We start from the raw sequence: 26,242 nt of genomic DNA, 5'->3' as shown, positions 1-26,242 counted from the left end.
AACCGATGCTCCCACCTAGTGGTGAAACTGTAGCCAATGGCTTAGACATGTCAGGCATCAACCTGAGCTTCCCAGGGGATATGGAGCTGGATGGACCATGCCACAGGACACTGCCACCCCGGGAACTTCTGTAGGGCTTTGCACTCTCTCATAGACACCCATACACATTCAAAAACTCAGGATAAACAAATTAATAATCTCAGTTAAAACTACAGCATTAGCAATAATAAATAAAAAGATACCATCAGGATCAAGGGTTCTTTTAAGGCAAAGGAAGTGTGGAATAGCATTCTCAAAATTTCTTAAGCAACTTTCAGTGAGAAGTAGGTGCCTATATTATCTTGGCTTTGGTTTCTAAAGCATGAAGGCTCCTTTCAAAATGTTATCCAAGGTTAGTAATTAGCAACAAATTATGATTTGTGTTGTTATGTTGATTACCATGTAATGAATATGTTAATGTTCTCATACGCTGCTGAACTTATAATTATTGGCCAGAGCAAAACCGCTTCTTTTTGTTTCTTTTTTAGTTTACATCTGAAAGCTTAGAGTAAGAGGTGAACAATTACCGTATGCTCAATTTGTGACATTATTGGGAGTCACCCCATGACACTATTGTAAATCACTTCACCAGGTCTGCTCAGTTCTTCCTAATATGCTTATTTTCAATTGTTATGCTTGGAAGCTGAGCAGATCAGCAGGAAAATGGTGCTGTTCTTTTCACTGGATCTTTTTTTTAAAGGCACAGCTGCTGCCTACAGGATATACCCAGAAGCAAAATTCATTAATGATGCTGAGACAGTACTTTGTCACAAGAATGAGCTGTACAATTGGGAAAGAAATTTAAAATATCATCTCTTGTTAGACTGTAATTGTCACAGCTCTGTTTTGACTTCACTGCCCTTTTTTACTATACATACATATAATAATGCAAATAGCAAAATAGTTCTAACACCGGTCTCATACACGCACTTTCCAACAACATATTTCAGAGCACGTCACACAGCCATAAACCCCATTTTGCAGAGCCATAGTTCCCATATCTCAATCCAGTGCCACCTGTGATAGGGTTTAACATGTGCCAAAGGACAGGACACTCCTTGAGAGCATGGACTGCTCTGGAGTCCATGGCTGCTGTAGGCAAGGGACAGAAAGGCAGCTCTTCGGACAAACAGTGGGACTTCAAGCAACAGAAAAGCTTGGCTTGCATTTCACTGGGGTCCACAATCAAGAAGCAGCTACAAATTTATTTGTTAACCTGAGTAGGAAGGAGAGGGAGCAACAGGGACAGTGCTTGGCTAGGTGTTAGCTGAATATCTAAACTGCTCTCTCCAAAAAGCTAATCCAGTATTGGCAAGCCATGAATTTAATGACTCGGTACAAAATCCAAACTGAACCCACAGAATGGCTTATGACAGGTTTGTTAATGAAGGATTCTGTGTTTATTGATGGGGATGAAATTAATCTAGTACTAGTCAATCTTTGAGACAAATTCAACAAAAATTAATTCAGGTTGATTGAAATTAAGCAAAAAGCGCTGCTAGAACTGTTGGGATGATGCAAGTGCTGCTAAAATGCATCTCCAGTCAAAACATAGCTGGCAGTGTACGCCTGTTATGTGGAGGTAATACACCTCTAAATAAAGGGAGATTCTGCGGCAAATGAGTGAGAACACACAAGCCCAGTGGGTGGCTGTCATAAGAAGTTATGGAAAATGAGAGCAATGCAAAAGAATGCACAGGTAGCAAAGAAACCAGAGCTGCTGCTTAGTGAAGAAGAAGATTAAGGAAAGTAAAGACTGCACTAGACCTAATGTCACCTTGTCAGTAAGGTACCGGGTTTTACTGGTAGAGATTATTCCTAGGATGAAGTGCCACTGCAAAATCCAAGCAGAATCCCAGCGTACCAGTGAAAATAATGCTTGCAAAAGTCCATAAGCCGTCACAGCTCTCAAACCTTGCACAGATGTCTCAAACCTTGTACAGGTTTTTTGATAAAGGACAGAACTGCTTGTCATGATATTAAGTGTGTCCATAAGCACACTGCATGCACAAACATATATGGACCCAATCTTCAGGTTGTATAAAACTGCCATTCCTGTACTAAAAAGCTGAGAACTTCAGGTGGCCAGGATACAACCTGATGCAAATCTGCATCATGCTCCAGACAGCTAAGAAAGGAACAAATGCATCATCAGAGTAAAATATTTTCATCCTGTTCTTTCAATTTAGGATAACCCTAAGAAATTGGCAACAAGATGTGCTACTGTTGTTGCGTGTTCAACTTAAAAAGATATTAGGGATGGCAATATATCTTGCCAAGTTTTTACCTTACCTTTCAGAAGTCTTGGTAATGCTAAGATCTGTTGAAGATTGGGTTTCAATGGGATGCTGGCAGGAATCCACCTTCATCGTAATGAAGTAACTAATAAAAACTCAGATGGATGCATCCAAGCAATGAGTTGTGGCTCTGTTACTGCAGGTAGGGCAGTGAGTGGTTTCTGTATGCAGCTCTTCCACCTCTACAGTAATAACCTACGCACAGATTGAAAAAGAGATGTATGCAATTGTGTTCGGCTGTGAGGGTTTCCATCAATATGTGCGTGGGAGGAAAGTGATTGTGGAATCTCATCATACGTTACCCATGCTGGCTGTATTGCAAAACCATCTGAAAAACCCAATCTATAAATATTTTTATTCCTATTTAAATAATGTGGCTTGTCATTAAACACCAGGGCTCTAAAACACATACTCCAAGCAAATTTTAATTTTATATTCATTTAATATATCTTATTATTATTTTACCACTGTTAGGAAAGGGGGGGATGTAAGGGATCCAGAGGGGGTGCTACAATAAACATATTTTGATTCATTTCAGTACAAAATTGATAATACTGGTGACAGAGAATCATCAGTAAATAAAGTGACCTTGAGACCACCAATTGTGTGAGGCATTAAAAAGAGGGAAGACATGACAAAAATGACAGAGGATTTGACTGTTTATTTTCGCCTCCCCTGCATTCCCCTGTCAAAGGATGAAGAACAGAAAAGTGTAGCATCTGTGCTAAGGAAACATCTATGAGCATTAATTAATTATAATGCTAGTCCTCTGTGTGCTGGGTGTAGTGTCACTCTCTCACAAACACTTTACTCATTCCACTATCATCAACTCAATTATTTGAGATGCTTCTCGGCAGGTGTATATGACGCGTACTTTCAAAAGCTTCTTTGTGATGAAATATTCTCAATGGCTTAATGCATATTCCCTTATACCACAGATTGTTAAAAGCCCAGTCACATACCCTGTTCAAAAACCTCTCGGTAACGTTCACACTGACAATACAGCAAGAGCCGGTCACAATGACAAGAAAATTTGTGACTTATCTATTGAGGGCAAAAAAGACCCTCAAAAGCATACCACAGCCTAAGCGGGTTGAAGTATCTCTACAACTGCCTGAAAGGGGGTTGTAGTGAGGTGGGGGTCAGTCTCTTCTCCCAAGTAACAAGTGATAGGATGAGAGGAAACGGCCTCAAGTTATGCCAGGGAAGGTTTCAATTGGATATTGGGAAAAATTTCTTCACCGAAAGGGTTGTCAAGCATTGGAACAGGCTGCCCAGGAAAGTGGTGGAATCGCCATTCCTGGAAGTATTTATAAGATGGGTAGATGTGGTACTTAGGGACATGGTTTAGTGGTGGTTTTGGCAGCATTAGGCTGGTGGTTGGACACGATGATCTTAAAGTCCCTTACAATCTAGATGATTCCACGATTCTATGATTCTGGGAAGTCTATTCTTGCCTCATCCTCCAGCTTTAGCGTGGAGAGTGTGAGGCTGGGGTGGGAGCACTTGGAAAAGAGCAGCGCAGTGTGACTTGGAGCCTCCCCTCCTAACCTCTGTGGCTGTGGGAGAGAGCACACACTTGGCACAAGTTGGCAGGCTCTGAGGCAGCACCACCGGCTTGTAGCAGCCTGTTAAATAACAGCAACCACTAAGGAGGACATTGCATCATGCTTGGGTCCTATTTTATCCTGTGTGCCAGAAAAAGCTCTCTGTGCTTCAAAGGTCTCCCACGGTTGAGGTGAGCTCTTTAGCTCTTGAAGAGCTTCCCCTGTGCCTTTGTCCTGTTGGAGCCAAACATAAGTCTTAAAGCAAGGACTCAAGAGACACCAATCACAAATAACCATATATATGTCAATCCACAACTACTGGTATTGCAAATCCATCCTTGGTACCTGGATGCAGGTGTTCTATTTGCAAAAATAAAAATACTCACCATACCTAGAGGAAAAATATAAAAAAAAAAAAAAAGAAAAAAAGATGCCTCCATAAGTGTTGGCACATTGGGCGTATGTTATATGTTCAGACACCAGGTCTTACAGCTGACTTCCACAAAGGCGGGTAGCACTGCATAGTACTGGGAGATGGAGCCCCCTTCATTTGTTTCACGCTCATAGCTTATTAAAATCCTACCTTTCCCCATCCACTGCTAGAGACCAATCTTCTCTCATTCTACAAAATGATGAGAAAATCGTACATGCGAAAGCTGTCTACAGATATTCAGGAAGCCCCCTGCCAAAGGTTGCTCTACTTATCCACAGCGCAATGTATATGCTTTGCAGATGTGGAATATAATTAATGGGGAATATTACCTGTCTCCATTTTTAAAGCTGTTGTTTCAAGATGATGTCACATATAGACAATACTCCCTGGATAAATTATACTCCCACAGCAGCAGGGAAGGAAGAAATTTAGGGCTATTTGCTACACAAGCCCAAGTCCCATTGCTTCATTTTGCAATAGAAATGATGTACAAGTAAGCTAGCTTGTGCTCAGACCCTTGTCTTATTTACAGTCCTTTTGTAGTCCTATTTTCATATATTATGGAGCAGTCAGTCCAAAAACATGTTGTTGTTATAGCCATGTACAATCTGTTTTTCTGCTTTGTGAATGTTTACTTTATAAGGTTGTTTGTCAGAGACAGAGGACAAATAGGAGAAGCCCATTTTATATTGCTAAAACTAAATTCAGACCCGATAAAGACATGCAAAAGTGGTGCCACAGTTCTCCCAGTCAGGTGTTTCATCCTGCCTCTGAGTTTGATCCTGTCTCCGTAGAAAATAATAGCAAATTCCCATTAATCCCAGGGTTAGAGAGCAGGGCTTGACTTCAACAGCTGAATAGCTCTCTGGTGAGTGCTGACATTTGTGACTCTCAAACCTTTCAGTAGGACAGTATGCTGTAAGAGACTTTGCTTTTTAAAGAGTTTGATGGCTTGTTTCATACCTAATAAACTTGCTGTGCAATCATAATGTTCCTGCTGCTAAGGGAGGTAGGCTATGGATGATATACATCTCCACAAATTCCCATCAGGAAGTCTTGATGCTCCATTATAATGCAGGTATATTTACAACTACTCCCACCCTGTTTGACACTCACTAGGCTTCTCTGTTTGTATTCCAACAGGATTTATGCACTTCTACATTATTTAAATCTCAGCGTGCTCCTGCATCATCTCTGGTGCCAGATACTTGGGCACATTTCCTTGGTTTTACAAATGCACCTTGGTCTTACACAGGTGCATGATTTCATTGACACCAGGATCTCCCATAGTCCCAGAACTTAGAGGCACCCTTTTCCCAAAGTCTACCTGCTGTAGTTTTACTTTGGGTTTAGAACTTTCTTCTTCTAGGACCAGGTGATAGTGGGAGCAAGAGGGCGTTGCTGGAGTTGAGGAAAACAATCACTCCTTGCTTTAGCAAATACAGGAAATATATAGATCTAAATGAAATAGGACTATAAACTCAAAGTTACATTTACCATACTCTTTCCTTACCACTCTGAAGCTTTATCTTTAGATCAAAGCCTTGCCTTGCCTTGCCTTCCTTTCTCTTTCCTTCTCTTCCCTTCTAGACAGTCTTTCAGTTCCTGCTTCCAGTCTTTTTTCCTCCTTCTCCTTTTTTCCTCTCCTCCTCTGGTGAAAGATCCCGGCCTTAGCAACACTTTGCACTGACTTGACCTGCTCAGACTTTGGTAACAGCCTCAAATAATTGTCCAGTTATTTGACATATAGCAGCCAGTTATTAGCCCAAGAGGATTTCCATGTAACGGAGAAACACAGATGTTCAGCAGTTCCCTCTTATTAGGTGTGTGTCACCGCTCCTTTAGCCTTCCTCTGGTGGGCAGATGGGCCAAATGTTCCAAGGGCTGCAATCTGATACAGATATGTATTCATGGTCCCTGATGAGAAACAGAATAAACTTTATATGGAGGCCCCACATTGATACCATTGTTTGTTGCAAATTTCCCAGATGTTATGATTCAAGTGTTTTCTTGATGGAGGGAAAAACCAGCACTTTCCCTGCAGCCAGAGGAACTCAAGGCTTTCCAATTATGGTCACACACTCAGTCTTATTAGCACAAAATTTAATTTGTGTTAATCAGACTGAGGTGGGTAGAGCGCGAAATTAACTTGACTTTCATTTTGCATTGCACAGTAAACCAACTTGGAATCACCGTAGAAATCTGAGCTGTGAAGGATGGATGAGATGAAAAAAAAAAAAAAAAGAGAATAAACAGTGTTGTGTAATCATCACTGTACCAAAAGAGACACAATACTCAATTCAGTTGTTTGGAGAAATGCTTTACTTCCCTCGCAAATCAAAGGCCACATTGCCCTCAGCTGCACCCATATTTTGCCACTGAAGCTGAGAACAGAGTTTGGACCAGAATATTTCTCTTTAGCATCCCCTCTATTCTGAGAGCTATATATGCTCGGTTGACCTCGCCAACAATTTTTCAAACTGTTATTTTTGCCAGTAAATCACAATTTAATGAAAATAGAAACACATTAGTTTCAACGACATGTCCATTCTCAGTTCAAGACTCTTGTTCAAAATCCAGGGGGAAAGCGAAGCATTTACTAGAGGCAAGCCAGAAGCCACGAAGTGTCCAACTGGGATATGGGTTTCAAGTGCCTGTTCCTAGTGAGGAAGCATAAGAACGTACACCTGAAATCTTTCACATCCCAGAGAAGTACGCTGATGACTGGCTCTTCTGGAAATGTGTTTTCCCTTGAACTTATTCAAAAAGGCTTCTGTTTCATCTCAATGAAGAACAAAGTCTTGACATTTTCTTTTCCTTTTCTTCTCTTTTTTTCAAACCAGAACTCTGTTTTCCAGCCAAGGCTAACATTAATTCCCTTTTCCCTACTCTCTGCCACCTTTCCTGTGTGGCTAAAATAAATGTTTGGGAGATGGAAGCTGCCCTATACACTGGAACCACAACTGCCTCCACCTGAGCCATTTCCTTACAAACAACAGGAAAAATAAAACAATGCTTCTCAAACATTGGCCTCCAACTTTTTCAATAAGATTTTAACACTTTTCCTCACCCTTTGCCATAAACAGAGAGATTTCTGTCTGGGAGCAAACCGCAAATTTCAGAAGGGTACTGGCATCACAAGAAAGCTGCAGAAAAGTTTGGATGATAAAATGGGCAGGTTCGGACGGGAGAAAAAAGAAAGAGATAAAAAAGTCCTTTTCTTTCAACAAGAGTGTAGAAAACTGAGAAATAGTAAAGTTCACTTCTGTGCAGGAAGCCCTGGGTGAGACGGGGACTGGGGCAACTTCAGCTGGGGCAAGAGAATGAGGAAAAGGGATATGTGCTTATAGCCATGGGGACAGGTGCCCAAATGCCACCTACCTCCTGACAACAGGACAGTCCTGCTCCTGTTTATACCCAGCTATACACAGGAGCAGAATGTTCCCTGCACAAAATGGTCTTAATTATTTTTTTTCCAGGGAAAGAGTAAATTTTATCACCAAGTGGGAAACGCTGCTTACTGTTTACTATCTTAAAACTGTGAAATGTGCTGGAAAATAAAGACTTTAATTAAAGTTGTCTTTTCAATGCCTATTCCTTGCAGAAAAGTGACACCATTTCAAAACACAGCTTTTCTTGTATGCCTCTATTTACTTGCCCATTTTTCATATAATAGCTTCTATTTAACCAATTTCAACAATGTACTTAACATCTTTGCAGATGTAACTGCAACACATTCGAGCGCCTTGCAAAGTAGAATAAAGTTGTGTGCTGTCTTCTGTGTCTCCAAAAAGGTGGGGAACACAAAACCAACCAGCCTCCAAGTTGTTTTCCCAGATTAACGTCAGAAGTCCTGCCTTTATTATTTAAACAAACCAGGTAATGTTTGCACTGTAAAGTTCTGATCTGAAAAAAAAAACAAAGCAAGATAGGAACAGGTTTTGCCAACTCTTCCTATTAGCAGTGGAGGGTAAAATTTGCTGACTTGCTTTGTGACAGTAATTGGCTAAAGCCAGCGTACTTTATTTGTGTTTTCAACTATCTTAAAAAATGTATTTGCATATTCAAAGTATGACACATAGCCCGTCTGTATGCAAATAGCCATTAAACCAGTTCATACTTCTTTATTTGTCTTAAAGCATTTGGAAAGTACGCACGATGAGAACAGCTTTGCTACACCAATCTATCTGCACTCCCCTGCAGTGGAGATCGAGTTGTGGGGGTTTTTTTAGGCCACGTACAGCAGAAAGCAAGGCAGCATTTCCCAGTCCAGCTACAAAGTTACATGAAAACAGTGTACTAGCAATAACTAGCTCTGGAGCGATGAATAACCAGCAACCAAGCTACTCCCGGGAAAGCTCCCTCGCATTTTAAATCAACAAGAAAATGATGACCCATTTTCAAAGCATAAAGTAATTCCTGCCAGAAAGCTAACTTTCTTCGGTGGTTCCTAACCAGGTGAAACCAGCATACGTGACTTCTGCACAGCCACGATCCCACTTCAGGCTATGAATCCTGCCTTGGATTGCGCCTGATTCAAGAGACACTTCTCAGCCTGCGGGAACTTTGCATGTTGCCCTTGAAGGGCAAGTGCCTATGTTTAGTGGCCAGGTGACACTAGGAGGGACATTTAGAGTGGAGGATGAATTTTTGAGAGCTTTTCAATCAAATGGTATAGGGGCACAATTTTTGGACCTTTCAGTTACATCCGATAAACCCTTGATCTATGAAGATGGAGGCCAGTCGCGGTGATGAGGACAGCCTGAAGGATCTTCTAGATCCCTTCAGGTACGGGGCCCCTACAACAAACCTCCCCAGGCAGGAGGTTTTGGCAAGAGGTCAGAGAAGGGGAAGTGACAGCAAAACAGGAGAGGCCTCCCCTCACCCATGTGGGTGCACAACTTGCTGCCTGGCCTGAAGTGATTAATTCTGGCCCTGCACGCTGCCCTGGTCTCTCTCCGCACAGGTTGGGCTGCCTCTGAGCCGGCACGTGCTGCGGCGGGCAGGCTGGGCAGAAAGGGCATCATCCGCCTGCCAGGCTTTCAGGCAGTGAATATCTACTTGCCTCCCTGCTGATAACACCATCCTGACAAATACGCATTACTTCTTTGGAAGGAAGTACCCCACTGTACATTGAGAACACTGTCGTTCCCAAACCAATTTTTTCTCTCCATTCTCCTCTCTTGATGATTCAGCAGACGCAGCACTTTTTTTTTTTTCTTCGAAAACCTGCTACATAAAACCATGTTCATTTCAGTTAACCTTTTCAACCAAAGAGCCAGCCCACTGCAACTCATCAATAATGCCTCCATAAATCAGAACCGCACAGAGTGCAGGCAGAGATTAATTCTAAGTAATTCTGTGTATAAAATTTGGTCCGAAACTCATCTATCTCTAGACATTTATTTACATATACAGAATATCCAGGTTTTGAATTCCAGAGAAATTTTGCACTGAGTGATTTTTAATAAAAATTGCCTAAAGGCTGCAAATTACTTTAGCATCCTCAACTTCCATTGAAAGGAAGTTGACAAGGAGTCAAGGCACACAGCATCCAATGAGCGCTACTAATAGAAATAAACAGCAGGCAGGGAAATGGACAGCAACTTCCAGAGCTTCAGCAGAAAAGTGGATGAGATCATTGTTCGAGTTCATCAAAGCAGCCAGCCTTTAGGAACATTTTACTGCCCACGTCCTTAGGATGCTACAGTCTTTTGCTTGTGAAGGTTTTGCAGTGATCTCGTTAATGTGAAGGACAGAGATTTACAATGTTTGTGGCTTTAACTGTGTGATTCTGCCTATAATTTTCGTGCTGTGCCACGAAAACACTGGCTGGAGGTTGTCAACTGAGGTCGGTGGGAAGGAGCATCAGAGGGGACAGAAGGGAGCTCTGTGCTCTGCTGGATGGGTGAGTCCCCACCCTGTTACTCACTTGCCTTACAGATGCAGATGAAGTTTAGTTTTTTGAAGCTTGCGGATGACTCCTGCAGTAATGTGACAATTGGCAGAAAAATCCAAGCTGAAGATACCTCGGGCACCTTTGTATTTGCATTTCAGCTCTTTGCTGTTTCTTATGAATCTGGCTCCTTGACGAGGAGGTCACCGAGGGGACTTGCATGTGGAAGGGAGTAAATGGATAGATGACCCTGGTGTGGTTGGAAGTCCATGCTGTGGACATAGAAGTCCGTGCTTCCTTCCTAAGGCAAATATGAGGGAGAGAAAAGCAAAGAATAGTCTGTGAGTCTGCTTATTGGCTTCCATATCTCAGCCAGCACTGAAGGACAAGAATTATTTATTAATACATGTCAGGTCAGCAGTAAGTTAGCACTTTCCCTCAAGAGCAAAGAAAACTAGAAAGAAACTGTGTCCCTCATATCTTTGAGTCCCAGGGCTGCTTCAGAGATGGTGCAGCTTGGTGGCAGGCTCCGAATTCACACCCGTTGCATCACCTGGTGCACCTCGCCGAGATGCAACGAACACTGGCCTGCAACTGGGCTGGCTCTCCAGACACACGTGCAACAGGATGCACATTTCTCTCAGAGATTATTGATGCCATGCTAGCAACCACCCTCCCCTTCTTTTTTTTCCCCAGCAAACAAAAGGAGCTCTTAGAAACACCTTGTACACACACCAGCACCCATCAGCCAGGATGCCACAAGCCCCATGAGCCCAGCCAAATGTAGGTACGCACCTGGAATAAAACCTCCTCACCACTCAGTCAGGGAGGATTTCATCAGGATGTTTCTAAAGGGCAAAGAAACAGTTTGCTTTGGAGAGGAGGCACTTCTACCAATCACCTGCCATGAGACGATACGAGCAAAGGAAACCAGGCCACACTCTCTCCTAAGGGAGAGTTGTTAATTGAGCTCTGTAGGCTCCGATCCTAAATTCATGTCTGCATCTGAACAGCTACAACACTGAAATGCATCCGAGGTGCGCAGAAGCCAACAACAGTAACTCCAGCTTGTTAAAAACCTGCTTGATGATTAGAAACAAAAGGCAGGCCAGCACTAACGAGAGACACGGCATGTGACGACTGCAGGTCCCACTGGGTGCAGCAGGACGGGAATGCCCGGCCAGAGGAGCCTCACCCAGAGGCAGCGCTGCTGAAGAGCCAGGAGATCCACCGCCTCCCGAGGTGCTGCAGGGAACAGGCACGTTCCTTCCTTCCCTGACCCAAACAGGGATGCCATGCACCCCCCAACTGTCTGAGGGTTTGCAGAAAGAGAGCAGTAACCCACCTAATACATCCCCTCAGGGATTAATGGCAGAAAACTATTTTAGGGAATCACGAGAAGTGGGAGATGGGCGATCTGCGGGTACCCGGGGCTTGCTCATTAATGTAACCTTAAGAGCACCTCTTTTGTTCAAAACCAGAATAGTTCTGGAATAAAATCGCAATAACTTGGGTGAAACTCAGCTTCGGTAAAGTCAATGGAAAAATTCCCTTTTACATCAGTGGAGCCATATTAGCCAAGGATATATTTTGAAAAGGTTGAGTGAGTTTGTGCTTTAAGGATCTTTGTGTACTGTACCCTGCCAGTTTAAATGATGACTACAAAGATCTGTTATAAAACTTTTTCCAGGAGAGGGAAAAGCTTTCTCAATGTCACAGTTTTTAATATACTGTGACTCTTGCTCATAGTAAATTAGGTTATTTATCCCCTTTATTTATATGCACTGCTCTAACACTGTAACAAAACAAAGTGATAGATGCACCTATACCACCAGTCAAACTCAATAACAAAGCAACAGCAACTGCGTGTAACTTTACCCTATTGTTATCAATTTATAAAAAAGACAAATTCTTCAAGCTGTGAACGTGTGAAAGTAAATTCTTTACCATTCTGGACTTGCCTGCAATTACTTTGTCCTCTGATCTCAACCCCTTCCCCAGGCTGCTCTGGCATCACGGGGCCCTGACGCTGATCTCACTGGCCTTATCCCAATTCACTTTCCTGCTGTCCAGGGATGCTTTTCTTTATTAAACTGCTGAAATTGAAGACAGAATCAGGCCAATGGTCAGAAATGCAGGATGCAGAGCTCTTCCGTTTTGGAGTCCAGAGTCCAAGCCAAAAGCAAAATGTCAAAGGCAGAAGCAAACCTTATTGGATTGCAGACTAACCCCACCTGCCTTCTGCAGATAAATTTTACATTTAGATGTGTAGGGAAGACTCCGACTGCAGTTAATAAAAATTGTGCTCAACCAGCGTTATTTGTCACCAATCCAACCACCCATTCTGGAAGTCTTTTGCTGAAAGAGAGGGAAGTCTTCAGTTGATAAGCTCTCCTGATACGGTGTTTAACCAGTCTCAGATTCCCATATAGAATATCTTAATGCAGCCGGCTTCCCTGTAATATTCACTTAATTTATGCTATTCATTTACATTCTATTCCAAATTGAAATTCTATTTCACTGGTATATTAAAAATGAGCCTACCAAAGAAGAGCACGTTTTAAAATAGTAACAGATGGAAAAGCCTGTAGAGGTCTACAAATTTAGATTCCTACTTTAAAACTAATTAAATAAATAAAAAATCGAGTAAGCAGTATCTACCTTTTACTTTGTTTCTTAAAACACGTGCTTACGGTTTATTGTATGAGCCAGCACATCATTTTACAGACAGATGCAGCAAGCCTCGGAAAAAAAAAAATTACTGGGAAAATATCCATCCCTTAATTGCTAATCATGTTTATAAATGTATGTATTAGAATGAATGCTATATAGGGCTACCCCTCCAGCAGCAGCGTGCCCATAGAACCAATCTGTGGATGTATCTACATCACGGTCCCTTTCAATAGCATTATTGTTGCCTTTTACACATGTACGTAAGACTACCCATCTGTATCACATCGTGTCACATTGATAAATGAGGATTTTTATATTTTTGAAGAAACTAGCTCTAGGTTTGAATTTTTTTTTTTCACAATGTCCTAGGCTGAGGGGAAAAAATTAATTGCTTTGCAATTAATGAAACTTCTCAGTTAAATGGAATAAGTAAGCGGATGAACTTCTCTGGGGTTTACAATCATGATTTGCTTTTGGCATGTAGGGCTATTTGAACAATCGTATTTATTTTTTTTAAACTGTTAACCTGTTCTTGATTGTGTTTTGTGTTTCATGTCCTTGTGATGTTACCTCTTAATTTAGCAAATTGCATCTTTTTTTACTTTAGTGGTGTTTTGATTTCGACACTTGTCTCATAGCTTTGAAGGCGTGCCTTTTGCAGGCACGGTGTTCCCATCATCTTGCACCTCACAAACACGGGCACAAAGAAGCTACAGCCTCGGATGCATTTACACAGACGCTTAACTTGGAGCAGAGATTCAGCACAATAAAGGTTATCTATCATTGTACTGATTAATTGTAAGCGAAGACCCACTTGGACTATTTGCAAAGTAAACTACTATTCAAATCTGAACAAAGACAGTTAAAACACGCTTGAAGGTATTTTTAGCTCTTCAGCAAGCTGAGGAAGGATAGCGACGATTGCACTGCAAACATTGCCCTTTCTCTGCGCCGCTGGCACGACACTGGAAGTACGACAGGGGCGACCGGTGTCGCCCGGGTCCGGCGGCGTGGGGGGGAGGTCACCCCCCCCACCCCCCCCATTTACTGTAGTTCCTTCGGCATCCGTTTGATCTCTCTCTTCCTTTGTGCTGGCTGATCCAACAGCCCCGTACCGCCTTGTTTTCCTACCCGCTTTATGAGCGAGTTAATGCCTTTCTTTCTCAGGAGACCTTTAAGCTTAAAATATTTCCTTAATTAACGCAGCCTAATCTTAAAGAGCCAAAGACTTGGCTGCGGCGCTTCCACGCCGCGTGGGTGCCAGACTCCCACCACCCCGGCTCACGGGGGCGGGCTGGGTAAAGGACCCTGCCTTCAACTTTCCGGAGACCTCTCTTGCCCGGGGGTTCCGGTGCCGCAGCCCGGCCGCCCCCGACCGTGCCGGAGCCCCCGCCAAGGCCCTTTCCGCGCTCGCCAAGGCCGGGGTAGGCGAGGGGAGAAGCCGCTGGCCCGGCCCCCGCCTGCCCGCCCACACCCCCCCTTCCCCTTCCCTCCCGCTTTGAACTTCTCCGGCAGAGACCCCCGTAAGGCGCAGCATCCACCCCATCCCCCTGCATCCATCCACCCCCGCTGCCTCCGGCCCCACGCACTCCCCACCACCCCCCCCCCCACGCGGGGAAGATGCAGCGCTACCCCCAGCCTCCCCCCGCCCACGCCGGGGAAGGTGCGGGGCTGGCCCCCTCCCGCCGCAAGCCCCCGCCCCCCTCCCTCCGGGGCCGCCCCGCCCGCCCGCCGCTGCCCTTCCCCGAACAATGAGCCGGGACAGCGCGGCACGGCCCCGGGGCAGCCCCGCCATGTCCGCGGCCCCAGGCAGGCGGACCCCCCCCCCCTCAGCCCCCACCGCCCGGCAGCCAGCGCAGCCTCCCGCCCCGCCGCCCTAGCGCCCGGCTCCGCCCGGCGAGGTAACGGGGGGCGTCACCCCCGCCCCACGACTCCCCTCCATCACCGGGGCGGGGCGGTGGGGGCTCGGCCGGCTGCCGGCAGGGGCGGGTGGGGGGGTGGCTCTTGAGGGGGGTGGGTGGGCAGCGGTCGGGGAGGGGCGGTGGGCGGTGCCGCGCCGCTGCCCGTGTCACCTCCCGGCGCTGGTGCCGCTGCGATCCGGCGGGAGTGGGGGTGTCGCCTGCTCCCCCCCCGCCCCGTCTGTCCGTCCGTCCTTCCCCCCACCCCCCCCTCCCCCCCACCCCACTCCGGTGGCGGCCGCCCCCCAGCGCTTTGTGCGAGCGGCGGCCACCAGCATGCGGGGGGAGAGGCCACTCGTGGGAAGCGGCGAGGCAGAGCCCCCGCGCCGCCCCGGCTGCTGCACCTCCAGGGGCAGGCGCCCCAGAGAGCCCTGAGAGCCCCGCCGGTAGGTAGGGGCACCCCACCCCGCCCCTCGGGCGGAAAGCACTTTGTTTTGGGGTGGTGGTTTTTTTTTTTTGGGGGGGGGGGTGGGTGGGCGGTGAGGGGGAGGGTTCTACTGTGCAGCGTTTGCTGGAAGGAAAATCCTATAGGTGAAGCCATATGGATTCCCGGTGGCGGGGCTTAGTGGCTTCTTGGCTGCCCAGTTTTCAGGCGGGGAGCGCGCAGGGTGTGTTTTTAGCAGGGTTCGCCGGCTCAAGGGAGCTTGAATAGATGTGTCTAGGGAAGCAGTGCTTTCCAGGAATTTAAATGAGACCCTTTATTTTTTGGGGGGGGTGTGGGGGTGCTTTTCGAGTCTATTATTCTATTAGTTCTGTATTTGCTTTTGCAGATTGCGCTTATAAATAGTTAGGCAGTCGTGTTAGCATATAAAAATCGATATTCTCAAAGGGAAGAAAAGGTCTCTGCGAATTTACCTCTAATAAGCAGTGTAGATCACTTTTGTCGTCTGCTTATATATTTTATTGGGAACATTATCATCTCTAATGCTCAACTACAGTTCGTAGTTTATTCTGTCATGGTAATGTGTTTCAGTTTTCACTAGAAAAAAATTTGATGAGGTTACGCGTTGAAGTAATTTAGTTGATAACTGTTGGAGTAGGATTTAGTCATCTCATTTCTTCATGTGGAGAGAAATGTTAAGTGATAGGTAGGAGGCAGCAGCAAACCTCAAGGTTAAGGTTTTTGCTCGGTTTTCAATCTGATTTTGCTTTTTCAGTCTTGCAAACTTTCTGAACTTTAACCCTTTGCAATGAAACTTTCCAGGTGTGGTGTCTGCATCCAGGTAATTTTGATACATATATATGTATATATCTTTGTGTGGAAAACTCATGCAAAAATAATTCAGCTGGGTTTGATAGCGTGGGACTTTGGGATATGGGGAAAGAATTACTACGTTTTTTCCATTTAAAGTTGAAGCTTTTGCATTTTTTTTTTTTTTAACAGGGGTTTTTATTTTAAACTTGAAGTAAAGTTTAGAGTTATTTTTCCTTCATATATGCTCTTTCCGATAAAAGTACTGTTTGTCTGGAAATCCTGTGGTGGTTACCCACTGGGTTTGTGTGTGTCTTGCTAAGACCAAAAGCTGCGCTGTTGGTTGTTGCTGCATGTGATAAAGGGTCTGGAGGTGGGGTCCTGCCTGTGTGTTCAAACCCAAGGGTATTCGCCACCAATTCTGCAGCTGACAACAGAGGGGGTTCTTGGCAGACACCTCTGCTGAAGAAGGCAGGGCTCCACTTAACCATTTGCTGTGAAAATGCTGGCTTTGAGATCTTGTAAGTGAAGACATTGAATTATTCGTAGGCAGAAGCCTTCTGTTGATGGCGTTTAGGACCTTCACAACTCCTGGTGTGGTAGTCAGAGAAACTCTTTTTCTTCTACAGTTTATCTGGGCAGAGGACAGGATTTCCCAGCATTGTCCACGCTGCACATTCAGAGCTGGAGAATGTATACAAAATGTTAGAGATTTGCTGCAAAGTTGCAGACCTCTACATCTATGTTTTGGGATGTGTTTTCTAACTGAGGAAAGGAAAAGGCCAAACAATAGAGAAAGTGTTATAAAAACTTTATAAAAAGGAACTTAAAAGGATGTTAGGATTGTATATGTAAACGTCCCAGTGAAAAGACATTATGGATAAAGTTATATGTTCACCTTATCTCAGTCCTTCTTTGAAATCTGCAAAATGATTGTTATATGCCCTCTTCGATCAAACGTAGAGTTGTGCATAAATAAAATGTGGAGATATCCTTTCCTGATTTAAAATTAAGAAAGCAAAAGAGAAAATAGTTATAAACCTACAGAATTTGGTATTTTGTTTTTCTATTTCGTAACAATGAAATGAGATAAAACAGCATCCTGTTGGTAGCATCCTAATGATTGCATTGTGAATTGATGCTGTGTATGTTAGCTACTGCATATACTAGTGGAGCATGCTGGATTTTACATAAGTTGTTGGAATGCTACTGGTCCAGCAGAAATTGTATGCAAATCTCTCTGCAGTAATTTTCAGATTGTGTTTTGGGAACTTCTCTGTATTTGCTAAGCAATTGGCTGGCAGTCTACAGAGAAGTATTGGGCATATGGTGTTGGCTCATTTTCCATGTATTTAGCTACTAATGGCATTACAAGAAGCCAAAATATATTAAATACCTCTCTAATATTAATTATCTTGATAAGAAATTGCCGCAAACACTATTAAAATTGCAGATGTATACAAACGCTGCGTGATAGGTGTGAAGGCAAATCCAGGGAACGGGGTCAGTGGGAAATGTGTTGATCTGCGAAGATCTGTTGAGATGCTGTTGCTGCTACAAAAAGACCGGGCGCCCCTGTGACACCGTAACTTTGGAACAAAGGCCTAAGGACTTGATTCAAGGAATGGAAAATCTGGCTTTGCTGCTGCTTTCATAGTGCAGAAATCATTTTTGTTGAGTAAGGCTGTTGGCTTCCTCAGAGTAAAGGTTTACAACCCTTAAATAGCTCTTCCTGACACTAAGCAGTATCCCTTTCACGTGTTTGAAGTGTGTTAGAAAGGCTGGCGAGTAACATTGGTACGGATGAATGAAAAAGAAAGAAATTTACAACATCAGATACCTTTCTTGAAATTATTTCCCTTGTTGTTAGTTATTACCAAGCATGAGACTGCCACACTTGAATATAATTAATGTAGTAAATGGTTTATTAGACACCATCTGAACTTTTGTCTTGTTTAATTGTAGAAGCTTAGTGCCGTGGTCTGTGGACAATATTTGGCCCAAATAATTGCTTTCAGACTTTTATCTGACCATGGTTATTTTTGGAGCAGCTGCACGCATGGCTTTTTCTTGAACTTTGCACTTTTTAGGCTCTCATTTGCAGTCATGCCACTACATTTCCAATTTGCATAACTAAAAGCAGTTGCGTTCTGATTTTGCTGGTGGTAACTCAGAGCAATTGCTCTGCATGCCGTCATATGGTAATATGTTTTGATCTTCCTTTACACTCTATCATTCATATTTAGGTATCCACCAACCTTTCCACAAATGGGAAAGTTGCAATTTTTTTTTTTTCCTCAAAGTTTGTAAACGGTTACTGAAGTTAAGAGTATTTCTTCCAGTGAAATTGTGTGTCTTTAAAATTATTTTAAGAATGCAAAAGTAGTGGCATGGGATGAAATCTGCGCCACAAAGAACTTACAGTAAAGGGTTCATATACAGCAACCCCTGCTCCATGTGCTTAATCATATATATTAAATCCATAATAAATAGAATTTATTAGAACTCGTGGTGTCATATTTAGGGTACAAGATCATATGAAAAGCTGACTACAACTACCATATTATACCTGAGAATAATATAAAACCCCCTGATATTTGTTATGGGTCTTACAAGCATTTTGTGGTTTAGATCCAGTCTTTTCTATGGTGCAACCATAGAAAACTGATTTTCTTCATCAGTAACACTTTGAGAAAAGCAATTTTGAAAAGAAATTCAGATTTATTTTTATTTGGCCTGAAAATTTTACACAGACTAGAAACAGTGCTTCAATACTTTGCCCTGAGGGCAAAGCATGCCAGAATTGTTAAATTTGCTGTATACATTTTTCAAAGATTGGCTACTTGCAGGAGGATAAACGTCTGGAGAGTTAAATGTCAGGGAGCTGTTGCTAGTGTTCTTGACGAGGGTCCTTGACCTTGGGAACTTGCTCCTGACAGATGCTCTGACAGAGCCTATTGGTCTACAGGCCTTTGAAGCCCTCTTTGATGCCAGTCACTTTGGAGAGGCCACATCTTCCACGCTGCCAAAGATGGCCAGAGGTTCGGTGGAAGCTGGGGAAGTGGAGCAGAGCTGGGCTCTGGGATGCCATGGCCTGGATTGCTGTTCTGTTTCATGGGAGATGCGACCATTGGAGATCCGACTGGTTGTGTGTGTGGAACTGTGTGGACTGTTTGTGTGTGGACTGTGCTTTCTGGAAGGTTGCACATCAGAAATCTAAATGGAAATGAAAAGTAAGTGTTATTCATTGCATAGCTCTGCATTTGTCATCGGTGTAGTATTCACCACAGGTTTTGTATAATCCACTGTTTATTGTATTAAATTGTATAACTACTAACCAAGATTAGGGCAGTTTATAGCTAGGGTTGTGAGGGGACTGCAGCTGCTCTCTGGGGACTGAACGTAAAATCATATGAATCAAATGGCTGTTAACTGTGGAAAGTTAAGTTTCTTCTTCCCTTGTGATACGTATCTGTCTGGGTGGAAGATATGTGGCCCACCACATGTAGAAGACTTAGTGAGATGGGGTGATTTGTTCTGCAACTTTGTGAATTCATTACGTCATTGATGGAGCCAAAGGTCTGGAGGATGTGAAATTTGATGAGGGATCTTGATAGGATCCTTAGTTTAAAGTAGCTCTGCTATGCTAAGGTCTGTATTTAATTTTGGTAATGGACTGGCCTTTCAGTCCATCACTGGAAGAACTACTTTTGGTCTGGTCACTGTCCTTTCTGTCCCTCAGCAAAGGCTCTCATCCTCTCTGTGAAATACCAAGTCTCTTCTACCCACGATGTTCTGTTTGAGGGACAGGGACCCAAGTAAACACCTTTTGCATATAAAAATGTCATGACGTGCTCTACAATCGTGGTCCGAAATGCCCTTGCTTTTCAGGTATTTGGATAACCACGTAGTGCAGAATTTAACATTGTTTTATGAGGTTGGTTCCCAGATAGGAAGATGCTAGTTTGGAGCACTCTTTCAACACAATGCATTACAAATCTGAAAAAAAAAATATTGTAGGTATTTTTTAATTCTGCACACAGAGGAGGAGGTGTTTGGCTCTGGCCTGGCAATGGGGTATGGGGCCGTTCACCCTTCCGCTGTGGTGGGGAAGGGAGGTCAGTAACAAATGAAAGCTGTTGCCATCTGATGGCTGTTTAGTCACCTGTGAAATGCGATTTCTAATAGATAGGTTTCCACATCATAAGAGCGGCCACTGCAATTAGATGTGCAGAGCCAGCCCGCCCCCTTGTCCAAAGGCTCCTTGGAGTGGCTTACAAGCGCGTCACGCCTCAGCTCAGCATCAAACCCATCCCGCCAGCTAAGTGTTTCCAAACACCGCGTCGGGGACGCACGATTGCTAATCGTCCTCTGCCTGCTGGTGGAGAAAGAGCGGGTTTTATTGTCAGAGCTGTTGGCCCGTCTCTCCTGGAAAGGCTCAATCTGTAAAAGCAGCAAAAAAAGTAGAGTGCACAGCAGCATCCGTGAGGTCCTGGCTCCGTCTGAATAAGTTGCTCGCAAAATATTCAAAGGCTTCCCTGGGTTTAGGATTCCATCCTGGGGATGCTTTATAGAGGGCACACTGTATCTCCCAGTGACACTAATCATGTCCAGACTTGATAGTAGTTACTGACAAATTGGCTGAGAAGTCGGTGATTAATTTTAACAAATGAGTTTTCTTTGAATGCAAGGTCACGCATGCCAATTATAACAGTACGCCTATGATAAAATTAGGGATTTTTTTTTTTCTTTAAGCTTCAAATCTGCTGGTCAGTGTGTGTGTGTGTGTGTGTGTTGTGGGAAGTGTTCTTTCGTCCCCCAAATACCCTGAATACCAAAGAAATGTTCAAAAGTGGTTGCAAAACACTTTTTCTAGTGGTTAAGGAGTATTTAATGTATTATATCATACAGTCTGGAAGGCCTCTAGTGTCTTCAGTGAAGTACAGGCCTGATACCTAGGCCCATAAAAATCAGGGAATGGTCTTGCGCTGCCTTTAAGTAGGCTTTGGCTATAGACCCCTGCGAGCCCTCGTTTGTATTCCAGCTGCAGGCTCCTTTTCAACAGGAGACAATAAACTTGGGTGGTAGGAAACAAAGCTCTTAGCAAACATACGTGAGTTGGGTCATATTGTGATGTATCAAAGAAGGTGGTTTTAAAACAAAGCGCACTTGGGCTAAATATATCATGAGGCGTTGTAGAGGAAGCATTAAGAGTGCGAGGAGCACAGGAGTTTTTTGAAGAAAGCAGTGTACACTATGTGATTTTTTTATTATTTTTTTTTCCTGAAGATTGTGATGCTAGCGTAAAAATTGCATTATCGCTGATAGGCAAGAAGCGTTATTTCTTAAGAACACAAATGCAGTTTATAGGAAAATCAAGCAGAGACGTGTTTTTAGACATTTAACTTGGATATAGTCGTGCAGATGGATGCAAGGCCATGATCTAACTACCTTGACTCCACGTACAGACCTTTTTTTTTATTAGCACAGCTGAAGGGCACAGAATATCAAGGGTGGTTTTATACTGATGAGTTTGCATGGCTGTAGCTGTGTGCTGTTGACATTTTCTTTATAATATGCCACCTTCTTTTCAGAAGCGTATCAGTCACCCATAAAACATACGTTCTGATTTAAAGCATAGTTAAAAGGTCTGCTTAGCGGAAGGAGAAGTTTTGCTAAGTATAAAAATGATTGCTTTGACAAAATGGAGAATAATGTGGCATTATCAAAGAGAACTCACTTTTTCTTTCTTTTTTTTTTTGGTTTTGTATAACATGCATAACTCTCGGTACCCTTAGATTTAAAAGACCTTTAGAAAAAGACATTTAAAAAATTGGAAGTCCCCTAAAAGATTGTTTCTTTCATTATCTTGACAAACCTTGAAAAGTAGTTTCTGTGCCTGCATAGTGATTATGTTTCAGAAACAGTTCTTAGAGATTTTATTATGTGCTGAAACATATGTTTATAAAAAAGACTATAACCTGGTGGAAAAAGTGTCTTATAATAATAAACCTGTCGATGGGCCATATGCTGCCATCAGTATGTTTGAAAAAAAAAAAAGAAATAAATTCTTCTACAAGTGTTAAGTAAGTTTACAGCCCGAGTGTTAAGTTAGGGTCAGACTGTGACTGGCCCTCTGTGGATTGAGAGGGGGAGGAAAGCCCGTGCGGAACCCTCCTCATGCTCTTTTCATTAGCTCACGCAGCGGACGGTGAGGTGGAGCTGGGTAGCATCCCTTCCCAAAAGGCAGTGGAGGCTCTTCGAGCTCTGTGGGAGACCAAGAGAAGTCCTCCTCCTGGGGCTCGCCTTGGCGCTCCACAGGTTTGTGCCGACTCAGCACAGGGCTGTGTATTCTGTAAAACTTGGCTGCACTTTGCACGCTCTCTCCGGAGAAGAGCAAACCTCGGAGGTAGATTATCTGCATTTAAGAGGTGGCAGAACAGATATATGAAGCCAGTACAAATAAAAGAGCTCTGATAACTGTGCAATTGGATGAGAAATGTGGAAAAAACTTCAGTTCTTACTATCTACTGGGTAGATAATTTATATTTTATGGATTTTTTTTTCCTGCACATATCACCATTTTTGTTTTTTCAACGTAGGCGACGTGGTCGTGGCAAAATCTTTTGTTTCTGAAGAGCAAAAGTAAGATGCAGTATCTCAGTCATTCTCAAAAAGCACTTCTGTGTGGGATCAGTGTTTGGTAAATGTATACACTTTCAAGCCTATTCTACTTTGGATGCACTCGCGTAGCTTCTGTGAATGGGAGTCATGCATGTGTGCGTCTCAAAAAGAATAGGTCTCTTTGTAACTGAGGCACTTTCTGTGTAAAAACATACTTCACCGAGAAGTGTTTTTAATGTTCTAATGTTTTCCACCACTGATCAGCTGTGCACCGCTTTGTTTTCCTGGCAACTCGGCAGGTGACAGTCATTGTCAAAGGAAATATCAAAGATTAAGGAGAATTGTTTGAAGTAGTTGACCATGCTGAAGGCTGTGTCAAGAGATGCATGGGGTTGCCATAGTATCTGTTATCAAAAACAAGATTGTGAACAGAGCAGTCCCCATCAGCAGTGAGTTCCTTACCCACAGTCTTTCCAGGGTTCATCAAAGCTTTTAGTTTGCTCAGGGGAAATTTACTTCTTGAGGGCTGAGATCTTCCCCCTGGGTTTTCCTGCCCAGAAGTCTAATGAGGTATGTTGTGTCTATGTGTACCAGGCTCCCAGTCTGGAAAAGGGCCTTGGAGACCGAGGGAGTGGAGCAAGGAGAGGGAATAAACTGCAGAAGAAGCAGCCAGACCCCAGCACGGAGTTTGCAATCGCCGTGGAAATGGAAATGGAAAATAGATTGGATCAGTAATTCATGGAGGAGGGGGTGCTTGGGAGTTATGTGGATGTTCCCTGGGAAAATTCTCATGGGCATCAGAGAGTAAGGCTAAGTATGGACTGAAGGAGTAGCAGGACGACAGGAAGTCTGGGGTAGAAACCATCTGTGCCTGGTGTGTGCTTACCTTTCCAGGAAAGGCACTTTGGTACTGACAAGGCTTGGAAGCACCCTGGGACCATTCCTCTTCAGCCTGGTGAAATGTAGCTCCTCCGTGGAGACTGTAAAGTCCAGATAAGTTCTTACACCCAGTTGGACCTGAGGGAAGGGTCCTGGGCTTCAGCGCTGCCTCCAGAGCAGAGCTGATGAGGTGATTGAGGAGCCTGCAGTGGGCCAGGCTGGCTTGCCTACAGGACATACAAGCCAACATGTGGTGTTAACAACTGCAGCGCTCAGAATTTGCACAAACCCACATTCAGTAATAAAATAGCCTGCAACTAGTCAAAGGCGCCAGTAGTAGCCAAGCAAATTTGGAATGTCTAAGCCAACCATTTTTAAGTTATGATGAGCCAAAAAAAATTAGGAAACAGTCCAAGAAATGAAGAACACCTCACTTTTCTGGAACTCATATCTCCAAGATGCCTTGGCTGATGTACCTCAAACTTTCCAGAGAAGCTTTCCTTGGCACAAGACCATGACTGTGAAATTGCATGTGACTGGGTTTTACTTTGTTGAAGTTACGAAGGTTAAAACTGGATTTTGTTATAGGAAAGCTAATCTCTCCATTAGAAGTATTTCTGCATAGTTGATATTCATTCCATCTTAATTGTTCGCTGCTATTTCTTGTTCAGGCAGATTGTATTTTTGCTATTTATTTCAGTTGTGTTTTTTTTAAAGGGTAAATTCAGAGCAGTATAGCTTGGAGCTAACTTGTGCACGGCTGTATACCAGGCATATGCAGTAAGGCAGAAGCATTGGTCCTATATCCAGTGGAGAAAGAACGACAGTTATAGTCCTGCTCCCACCCGACTATCACTGAAGAGCTTTTTGGAGTGTCTGGTTTGAGAGCTCCCTGTTTAATAGATCTTTTCCCTCTCTGCTTGGTAGAAGAGGGTGTCTCTGTTGGCCTACTTATACTCTCACCTCCAGGTGAAAGATGTTGCTGGTTGATGGCCATCTTGTCATTTGGAGTTTCCCTAATGGCAGCTCTGGCTGTGGAAAGCCATGAAGGTGGCAATAGCCTAAGATTGGTATCAGTGTTCTCCACGTGTCCTCTTGAGCTGCTCTTCGTTATTTCTAAAAATCTGTAGCCTGAAATGCCTAGCTGCCAAAATTGCAAAATTTCAGATAGGTATTAGAAAATATAGAGAAAAGGTTTGTGGGCTTGGAAGTGCTTTTTAATTTTCAAGTTAGGGGTCCCTTAGCTGTGACTTAATTCTGTATAGGAGTGAGACCTGGTTATGCACCAGCCCTTTCCTCTGCTCCAGGAGCTGTTCTCTGAATGATATGCAATTGCAGATACTTGCTATTGTTAGATGGAACCAAACGAGCAAAGGTCTCTAAATACACTGTATTTAAAGACACCGAATTAATCTGACTAAATCACTTTATAGACAGAGTGAGCAGGACTGGAACAGATGTCAAGCTGGAATGAGCCCTCACCCTGAGGCAGGGGCTGAGAGCGTTTGAAGTCGATGCTCGACTGTATTTTTCTTTCCAGGGCTCGAGTTTAAAAGAGCCAGGAGAGACTCGGCAGAAGTCAGGAGGTGCCGTTGATGACTGTTTGGTAGGACTCTTTCAGGCAGGATCACCCAGCACCTGCTGGGCTCTGCAGCTCAGGAGGCCAGGAGGTGCTCCATGTCTTTGTCCTGTTTGCCATCTCTACTGGTGCTAGCATCCGCAGCAGAGGGACGCTACTGCATCTTGCCTAACGCACCCCACACCGAAGATACAGTTGTCTGTCAAGATACAGTAGATTATTGTGGGTTAATTCCTGAAAAAGGGTGTCTGTATAAAATAGGTTTTCTATTTGCTCAGGCGTTTTATTATTAGGAGTACTAAAAAGACCAACAGAGCCAGCTAAAAATCAATCTGCCGCTGTATAGGCAGCCAATGCAAAGAGTGCGGGGTGGGTGTAATGTGATCACAGCTGCTTAAACCAGTGATCAGATACACTGCTGCAGCCTGCAAAAGCTGCGAGCAGCACAGAAACCCCGCTGAAAACTCCTGGACCACGGAATTAAAATAATTAAGCCTTGCAGTCACTGGAATATATGTTGCTCTTGCAAGGTCGTCATGAGATAAATAAGGGCACAGCTAGAGCACACCGTATATGTGGGACTTTGCATTTGTCGTGTGTGATGCAGAGGCTCTTTATTTTTCTAAAACAATAACTAGTTGCAGTTGAAAGTGCCCTGAGGATTCTTCATGTGGTGACAGCACCAAAACCACAGCCATCAAAGAGGAAATGCAAAGCAAAATATATAGATCAGGATGTATTTTTGATTCCTGAGCTAGTTCAAGTGTCACTGCACGGCGCTGTAGTGCTCTGCATATAGAGCCTCCCTGGACCATTTCCTCAGTAAGCGGGGCCTGGATGGAGGAGATCACCTCAATGAATTTTTATCTTCTTGGCATTTCTAGAAATAGTGTGCCTGTGCTCTTCAGACTGCAGAGCTGCAAAGCTTTGAGTTACTACTGGTGCTGCTCCATCCTGTGCTTGCAGATGAAAGTTTCCAAGGAGTCTCGTAAAGCCCCTTGCGCCAGCTGAGCGAAGGGATAGAAAACTGCATAGCCTGTGACCCTGCAATGTTATAGTATTGTCTACTGCTGCAGTAACCCCTGCTGTGTTTGGAAGGTCTCGGGCATGCCAGCACCATGTCTA

At 43.8% G+C, this 26,242-nt stretch overlaps 1 protein-coding gene across 3 annotated transcripts in view; it reads left to right on the top strand.

Annotated features, from left to right (window-relative positions):
* The window catches only part of ST6GAL2 (ST6 beta-galactoside alpha-2,6-sialyltransferase 2), a 185,470-nt gene that overhangs the window by 116,402 nt on the left and 42,826 nt on the right, over window positions 1–26,242 (top strand). Inside the window, exon 1 of one of the 3 annotated variants that reach the window (XM_074560370.1) lies at window positions 14,693–14,786. The exons of 1 other annotated variant lie outside the window; for it this stretch is intronic. The gene's annotated coding sequence lies outside the window, so the exon portion shown is untranslated. Of the gene's footprint in view, window positions 1–14,692; window positions 14,787–14,999; window positions 15,230–26,242 lie in introns of those variants that run through there. One more of the 3 variants, XM_074560377.1, reaches the window with a different exon arrangement.

Source organism: Larus michahellis, chromosome 1 (genome assembly GCF_964199755.1).
Source record: "Larus michahellis chromosome 1, bLarMic1.1, whole genome shotgun sequence".
NCBI classification, from domain to species: domain Eukaryota; kingdom Metazoa; phylum Chordata; class Aves; order Charadriiformes; family Laridae; genus Larus; species Larus michahellis.
The sequence above is the reverse complement of the archived record's forward strand: the minus strand, read 5'-3'. Positions and strand labels throughout refer to the sequence as shown.